Here is a 9,707-nt window from a genome sequence, read left to right as displayed (position 1 = left end):
AATAAGATAGTATAAATTGATTTAATTAATTCAAAAATCTGATTTAATTGGAATATTAATAGGTTTTTTATGGGCACAATTTGATTATTTCATTAACTAAACAAGCCTTCAATTTTTAATTCAATCGATTGATATGATCTAATTTTTCAAAGAAATTTGATAATATTTTAAAACTTATAATATACGTTAAAATTCAAAGCAATATGATATCTATATTTTTTCGATCAAGGATATCTTTTTTTGCAATATATTATATTTAATAATTGAAAATGTTATATTATTAAAAATAATTATGTAGTTTTAATTTATTGATTATATATTTATCTATATAATGCAATTTTGGGTTGACAAAATAAAAATCATAAAAAATATATGAAAACTATATAATTCAATAAATTTTATTTCGGTTTAATAAATATCTTTCTTTTTAGGAAAAGGAAATTTAATTTTCAAGCTCTGTACCTTAAACACAATAAGATTATGCAGCAATCACTTGAAATGCACTTTCTATATATATATATTGCTTTTAACTCAAAGTATATATTTTCTTTTTTTATGAATGGGTATGCAATTATTGAAAAAAAATTGAGTATGAAATTACTAAAAATAGGAAATTTAAAAAAAATGGTTTAACAAAAATTTTTATAAAATGATACCATAGTATGAAATAATTAATAAAAATGAAATAATAAATATATTACATTAATAAAAAAATACGTTTATGATCTTAATACCATATTCCAGTAGGTATTTGTAAAATTAAAGAAAACATAGATTAAACTTTTTGACAATAAATATTAAGAGAGAGGACATATGTACCTTTAAAGGAAAACCGAACCTTATTAAATTATTGTGTTTGTATTATCTATCCTTTCTTCTCTTTTTTAATTTCAAATTCAATTGTGATTTAATTTTCATATATTTCTTACATTCTATTTTTTATATATATTCATAAAAATTTAATTTGAGAAAAATTTAAAGTCAATCTAATTTGTCTTAGTGGATTACTTTTGAGCTAATACTTTTTTCCCTTTTTTAGCTATCTTATTAATTCATGCATCATGCTTAGGCCTTGTTCACCTTAATTTTTTTTTTTTTTATGTATATACACATTCTAGGCTAAGATACAACATTTACAGTCTTTATCTTTTAAAACTAAAGTATAACTTCTAAATACCTATATTTCAAGGCTAAGATAAAAAATAAAAAATAAAAACTTCAAATTCAAAGTGAGTTTCTACCAAAACTCATAAAAATGCTTGAGATGATACCTTACTTCTTGATACCAAATAACTTTAGGTTTTACAAGTGATTTTGCAAATTAAAAAAATCTCTCAAAGGTTGGATATTTGCTTATTTATTATAATCACTATAAGGAAGTAGGTTTTTAATGACATTTTTTGTTCACATTTAGTGGCCACTAAGTGATAGCACCTAAAAATATAGCATTTTTGCAAGTTAAAATTGATGCTAAAATTTAAATTTTGGTCAATTTTTGTTGCTTTAATGTTATTTTCTTGCATTTTAAGGTTTAAAGCCTTCGGATGAGGAAAACAGGCAGTCCATGCATGTAAGGGAGTTTCGGTTATGCAATGTACTAGGATAACCAAACCTTATTGGTTCAATGCCATCCAACCATGCGACCAACAAAGAATTTTACATGTACATAGACTCTCAAGTCACCCTTTCATTCGGCCAAAGAAAGATTAAAGCAAAGATTATTCGAAGATTCCCACTTGCATGAGGACTTGTCATGCGACAAAAGGAGATCATGTGGCTAATTCAAAATGCAAGAAAAGATAATGCTTATTTGAAGAATTTGGCAAGTGCTAGGAATCAATCGATACTTCATCATGTCTGGCCACACCTATCCTAATAAGAATTTCATGCAATTTAAGATCATTGAGACTTTATCCATTAGGTTAATCTAGTTTCAAGAAGAAGATAAAGTTTACATGCTCCATTTGAAGAATTTCAAGCCTATATGGACATTAAGACAATCAGCCATGGATGTTTTCATCCAAGAAAGGCTCTTTAGTTTATGTAAGAAAAGAGTTTTGATGGAAACAAAATTTAAATATATTGTAATCCTCCCTTGGCTGATTAGGATGAAGATGTGATTAAGATTGAAGCTAACATGATTAAAAGCCCATATTACTTCTTAAGAGTATTATTCAACTGCAACAACTTGAATATGGAAATACCACATTCAGCAAGGCTCTTCAAAAATGAAGATTAGTTTGATCCATTAGCAAATGAGTAGGAATCAAACTCTTGTAAATTCTAATCTTTATGGTCAAACCTCTTCCTATAAATAGGAAGACCATTCACTTGATTTCATCATTCCTCATTCCTTATCCCTTATCCCTCACCTTTCATTCTTTTCTTTGCTTTAATTATTTGTTCTTTTTTCTTAGTTTTAAGTTATTGGCTTAGGTGACAGATTTGCCAATAACAAAAGTTGTTTCTCAAATTATTTTTTTTAATTCAGGAAATGTTTATTTTTAAGATATTTTTTTTTGAAAGCATTAGTACTTCATTATTTTCAATTTCAATTCTTGTTTTTCTACTTCATTCTTTTCGACAGTCACTTTCTTTTCTCTTATTCTATTTTTGATTTCATGCAATGTTTACATTCATTCTTTTATGCTATACAAGTTTCGACTAATGTTATATTTCTCTTAAAAGTTTCGAGTTCAATCATTCCTACTTTTTTAATCTAAGTTTTAGTTCATGTAATTCTTGTTTTATGTCTTGTCATTTTCAGCAATCACAAGTTTCTTTATTTTCAAGATTTCAATTATTGTTCTTTTAGATCTAGTTTTTGGCTACTATCTCTAGCTTACCAAGTGATAGTTGGTGGACTTAAGATACAAGTCTACATTGTTTTCACTCATCTATTTTATTTAGTTTTGCAATCAACCCTAATCTTTCAACTGTTTAGATATAAGAGTTTAAGATCTAACCTTTGATACTTGAAAGTTACTCAATATTACAATCTATAATTTCTCGGGAGATGATACTTGAATACTTTCACTTTATTACTTGATTTGTGCATTTGTAGATATTGTAGAAATAAGCAATTAAATTTTTGGTGCTGTTGCTAAGGATTATAGCAATGTTTTCAATGTCAATAAGGATTTTCTAAAGTTTTGTAATCTAAACCTTTTTACTTTTATTTGCTATTATCTTTCATTGATCTTTTCTTGTTTGCATACGTAGATTTAAAATGTGAATTTAGCTCCAATGGATCAAGAAATTGAAATTACTTTTAGGCAAATAAGAAAAGAGTAATCTGCACCACTTACACTAATACCAATGGCCAATGCAAACAATGAAGCTCAAAGAACTTTAAGGGATTATGCAATTCTCAATTATGAGAGATTTTAACCATTCATTCGAAGACCAGCCATTCAAGCAAGCAACTTCAAAATCAAGCCTTTAATAATCTAAATGGTCCAAACTTCTATGTAGTTTGGATGGTTACCAAGCGATGACCCTAACTTTCATTTTCCTAAATTTCTTGAATTATGGGATACATTTAGATATAATGGTATTTTTGACAATGCTATTCGATTAAGACTTTTTCTTTTTTCTCTTAGGGGCACGGTGAAAAGTTGGTTGACATCTTTACCATCTTGCTCTATTACAACCTAGGATGACTTGTTACAAAAATTTAAGATAAATTGTCCTACCAGTCAAGATAGTCAAGTTAAGGAGTGAAATCACCACATTCATGCAAATAGATGGTGAAAACTTGTATGACACATGTGAAAGATTTAAAGATTTATTAAGGAAGTACCCATACCATGGTCTACCTCAATGGTTGCAAATTTAGATCTTCTACAATCGTCTTGCACCATCTATGAGAACAACTTTAGACTAAATTGCTGAATGGGCAATCATGAGTAAAACTATTGAAGAAGCTAATAAGCTGATTGAGGAGATTACTGATAACAACTATTAATGGGGCATGGAAAAAAAGGTAAGCAAGAAGTCTATGGTTTGTTTGAAATTTATGAAATCATTCCCTTAAATTCCCGTATGTCGCCTTCATAAAAAAAAATAGAAGCTTGAAGAGCCCAATCCCAATCTAACCATGTGAAGGCAATTCAAAATCCTTTTGTTTCATGTAATATTTGTGGAGGACCCCATTCATGTAATAAATGCCAATTTAAGGTAAAGCCAATCCGATTGTTCAACGGTTCAAACCCACATACAACCTCTATGGTAGCACCTACAATCCAAGCTGGCATAACCTTTCCAACTTTTCTTGGAACCAATTTACTAACAAGCCTCCACCCAAAACAATAACTTTTGCCCTAATCCATAAACTTTTAGCCTATTCCAAGGAAAGGAACCAAGTTTTGAGGACATGTTGACCTAATTGATGAAAGCCAACAATGTCAATATTCAAAACCAAGCTACATCCATTAAACATCTTAAAACCTAGATAGGTTAATTACTTCAAGCCATAGCCAACCGCCTTGTAGGTACCTTATCCAATAATACTAAATCCAACCCTAAAAGACTAGACAAGAAAGTTTGTAATGCAATCTACATGTTTAGGAATGATGGGATGAATGACTCTAATAATGATAATTTCATGGATTAACCATTAGTGGTAAGCCTTTCTAGCTTTATAAAACAACATCGAGTAGACTTTGTTAGAACAGAAGATATATTAAAGAATGAGGAACTACTGAGGTTTAGAAGAGAAATTTTGTGAAACTTTGACCTTTTGGCACTTGAAGCTCCTGAAGATATTCAACTTTACGAGGAAAACACTGAGGAAGAAAATTTTAAGATAGACTATGAAAGGATCCTAAAAAATACATTGAGGGATCTACTGAAAAAGGTTAGATATTATTATAAGTGGAAAGACAATTCTTAGATAGCATCCAACCTATGGATGAAGAGACAATTTAAGAAGAGGAGATACAAGAAAAAATACAAGAAAGACCAAGGATGATCGTATGAATGTCTACTTGTAGGCAATGTTTTGATGCAGCACCACCTATTCCAAAGTCTATTCCTAAAAAGCTGTTAAAAGAATTGAAGAATGCCACATTTGTAAAAAATTGTAGCCTTGAACTTCAATAATTTTTACCTAAAAAACAAAAAGATCTAGGGAGTTTTTCTATTTTTTACAAAATTGGACATTTAAATTTTGATGAAGCTTTAATTCAACTGAGTTATACAATTATCCTTACGAGGTGACATAAAACAGAGTTAAAGTTTAAATCCTAATAGTTGTAATTTTTTCTCCTAAGCTATGGACTATTATGTATAAAAAACAATGGAGTATTGCATTAAACTGAGAAATTAACTAGAACAAATATTTCATTGTAGAACTCTTTCGGCAGCTTACCCAAAAACTAAGATATTGAGATTCAGTATATAGTGTATACTTGATTAATGGCCTTTAGATTGATCATTTGTGCCTAGTGCTTCCTTGAGCTTTTTCCCTAATGTAAAAGCCAAAGGAAGAGGCACTGCATTCCCAATTTGCCTATGCTTGTGTTGGATGTTACCGGTAAATTTATAACTATTAGGGAACTCTTGTATATGTAAGGCAAAGAAATGTTTAGTCACCATTCACTTGAAGTTGGCAATACAAGAAGACTTTTGGAACCTTATATGCATACAAGTGTAAAATGCAAAATATACTAAATTTTTATATTAATTGTTTCGAAAAGATTAGTCAGTTGCACCACAAAAGTTGCAATTAATTCCCCATCTATCTTAGGTAACAAATAATGAATTTTCAACCCCAAAAGGTTGTAAAAACTAGATTATCAATTTGAAGTTGTCCATTATATTAGATATTCACTATCAAATAGTAAGCAGTTCAGAGAACATGCATCACAGGTGCCCAAATTGGTTATCCAAAAATTTAAAAGCAACAATTTATGAAATAATTTAAAAACCTTAATGCCAGCATGCATGCATGCACGTACAAACATAGGAGTTGACAAAAAAAGAAGCAAAGTGAATGATTATTCTATATTATTACACTATGAGAAATGGTTTCAAAGGAATTAATTAATCAAGATAATGATGCTAATTAATTAAGGATAATTAATATTACTAGCTTTTAGTAAGTAAGATAAGTGAGTTTCCTTTAATTCTTGTATTATATAGATCTTTCTAATTGCTTTTTAACATGGTACAACACTAGACCATGACAAGCATAAAAGTTTAAAGTAAAATAGGTGGGGATAAAAGAAAAGGACATACAGGAAATAGAAACTACATGCTATGAAAATGTACTCCCATTCTTCCTTGGCGTGGTTTATCTACGAAGAAATCTTATGAGACATACATATGAAATTCAATTTCAATACAAATTTAACCCTCAACTTTATAAAAAAAAAATCTTACATTGATTGATTATTTTTGCTAGAAAAATATTTTAGTTGCAACAAAAGTTTTAAGATTATATATATGTGGTATTACCATGCATAAGACATCCAATGAACTTGCTCTACAATAAAGACACTAAAATCCCTTTATACCAGTATGGCTTTATATTTAAGCACAAATTAATATGAAGGCAATTGATAAAAATATCTTTTTCTGATGCATAACTTCTAATGACCAGTTTTAATCTTTTTAAAGAATCTTTGTGAGACATGGGAAGAAGATAAGCTTTGAAATAACAATGTATTCTTACAACGAACCATCAACATAACTCAATCGGGCCTAAATATTCCAAGCTAGTTGGGGTGACAAAAATACTACGGATAAAAAAGAAAGGAAAACAATATGCCAAAGAAAGATATTAAAACTAAGAATTGTAGATATATATATATATTATATGAATTTAATTACATCATTTTAAACAAGAGACTAAAGCATACCCGGATATGAACACATAAACTATTACATAGCATATTGAAAAATTGAAAGCATGAATGATTAGCCAAAAAGTAATATTTATGAAAGATATGAGATTGAACATAAAACTTATTATTGCATATTGTTATTAACTTAATTTGATGCCCTAACAAACAATACATCTTCATTTTTTTAAAATAAAATGGTTGATTAAAGCAATAATAAAATAAACCAATGAAGAAAAAGTGTAAATTTGCAATAATATATGTAGTAATTGAAGCATTAAAAGCAAATTGATTATACCTCTAAATTCAAATTAACAGTATTTGAAGACAAAATGAGAATTTATGCAATTAATCTCTTTTCTCTTTATTTATAAATGTATACTAGAGAAAAGAGATGAAAAATAAAAGAAGTAACTCTTAAAAAAGGCAACCAAATCAGTAAAAGAAAGAAACAGCAAATGCTAACCTCATCGATTCCTTGTTGGTTTTTGAATTCCTCGCATTCATTACCTATTGTTTTTTCATATTTTCTTAGCACTTCAAATTTTTATTTTTTAGGAAATGCTTTAAATTTGCTACTTTGGCACACCTTTGCTTTAGCCATTGCCTATGTCTCCTGGATTTTTTGAATTTTGTTGAATTGCCTCACTTTTAAATGTACAAGTGGTGGAAAATTTGCTAGATTGCCCTAATCCACCAACACAATTAAATATAAAATCTTCATTTTCTTAGTTATTACACATTTGAATTTTTTTTTTAATTTTTTCATTTCTTCACGACTTCAATCTATTTGTCAAATTCAATTTGTAAGTAATTTTGATTTGATATATAAGCTAATGCATCCAACTTGGTCAAGTTTAATGCATAAATTAATGTTTAGTCATAAACATTAAAACATTTATGAGTATTATTATAAATCAAAGGTTTTAATGACTAATTATTAATATACATCTCTTATTTGATATATGTTAATAATATGTAATCATGTATGTTGCATGTGAATATGTCTTATTAGTGTATTTTTAAATTATAATTTGGAAACATATATATTATAATGCATAAACATCTAGGTTACATGCCTTTCTCAGATAAACTTTCTAAGCACATCTAGGTGACAATCTTTTCTTCTGATAACGTGCAACCATTTCATGAGCAAGGAAAATATTCTCCACCAAATTGTTCTTTTAATAAAGGCACTTTAACAAAGACTAATGATGAAAGGAAGGCATAATTTGAGGTCATTTGCCAAGATTCTAATAATACACTTGTATAGAGTATTACAACATAGGATATCAAATGGATAGGAGTTTAGACTCTTTAAAAGCATGTGGAATGGTGACTTGCAAAATATCCTTGAGCATATCAATTTTATTAATCTCAATTTAAGAATATGTCTTACCAAGAAGATTTTGATAGTAGTTGAAAGCCTCATTTGTCATTTTGATAAAATTATGAGATTGCTTGGCTTGACCCATTTTAAAAACTTGTATTTTGATCACCGATATTTTATATTATGTTCTCAGGAATAGATTAAGGATAATGAAAAATAAAACATCATAGGATATTGAAATTTATCATTTTATAAGTACGTGTCCTCTTCATCTAGTCTACATTGTGATGGTTTAACTTCAATCTCATATGGCTGTTTAACTAAGGTATAAGCTCTAAATACCTACCTTTTAAGGTTAAAAAAAAATAAAAAAACTTTAAATTCAAAATGAGTTTTTACTAAAACTCAGAAAAAACTCAAGATAATATCTTACTTCTTGATACTAAATAAATTTTAGGTTTACAAGTGATTTTACAAACTAAAATTATCTCTCAAAGGTTGGATATTTGATAATTTAGTAAAATAAAAGACAAATGAAGAGTGAATAAAATTTGGAAACAATAATTAAAGCAAGCACTTGAAAGATATTATTGGGGAAAGTTTTTTTACATGTATGATGTGACAAGCTTTATGGATGGCAGTGAAATAATATTTCAAAATATTGGCAAGTTTGTTTTCACAAATAAAAAAGTTGGCCCAACACCTCCCTTATTAGGTCCTAAGCAAATCCACAATATAACTCAACGTAAAGTGGTCAAATATGGTTGAGAAATATTAGGTCATTTTAATGATGGCTTGGCATGAGGTTAAATCGGTGTTTGTGGCAATAGTATAGACACAAATAAAAATCAGAGAAGGTTTTTTTACATGTATGATGTGACAAGCTTGGTGGATGGCAGTGAAATAATATTTCAAAATATTGGCAAGTTTGTTTTCGCAAATAAAAAAGTTGGCCCAACACCTCCCTTATTAGGTCCTAAGCAAATCCACAATATAACTCAATGTAAAGTGATCAAATATGGTTGAGAAATATTAGGTCCTTTTAATGATGGCTTGGCACGAGGTTAAATCGGTTTGTGGCAATAGTATAGGCTATAAAAAGGAAAGGAATAAAATTTACTAAACCCTATTTTGGGAATGCAAAATAAATTAAATAATAGATGAGTAATGAAAACGTCACTAAATAAATACATAACAGAAGAAATGTTTGGAATACAACACATGAAAAGGTTTGGAAAAGGAGAAATGGCTAGCTGCATTAAAATGAGAGTCAAGAGTGTAACTAATACTTAAAGTTAAATGCTTGTGAAATAAAGTAATGGTGGTTGCTGATCTTTATATTCGTGCTTTAAAAGATGTCTCATATTTAAACCCATTTTAAATGAAGGAATTATGTAGCTAAATTACTCTTATCCACTCATTAGATGAAATAAGACTATTATCCATCATCTAAAAATAGTCATTTACAGTAATAATATTATGTCAGTGACATCGGACCTTTCTATAAAGTTGACAATTATTTGGTCATAATG

The 9,707-nt window shown here is 28.6% G+C and overlaps 1 non-coding gene across 1 annotated transcript; it reads right to left on the bottom strand.

Annotated features, from left to right (window-relative positions):
• Positions 1 to 3,709: 3,709 nt before the first annotated feature.
• LOC149516951 (small nucleolar RNA R71) lies at positions 3,710 to 3,816 on the bottom strand. The gene has a single exon (XR_016344359.1). It is a non-coding gene; the product is annotated as a small nucleolar RNA R71 (small nucleolar RNA).
• Positions 3,817 to 9,707: the final 5,891 nt, after the last annotated feature.

Source organism: Durio zibethinus, chromosome 8 (assembly GCF_047325235.1).
Source record: "Durio zibethinus cultivar Kanyao isolate XHJ-2024 chromosome 8, ASM4732523v1, whole genome shotgun sequence".
NCBI lineage: Eukaryota > Viridiplantae > Streptophyta > Magnoliopsida > Malvales > Malvaceae > Durio > Durio zibethinus.
This window is presented reverse-complemented; position numbering and strand designations above follow the sequence as displayed.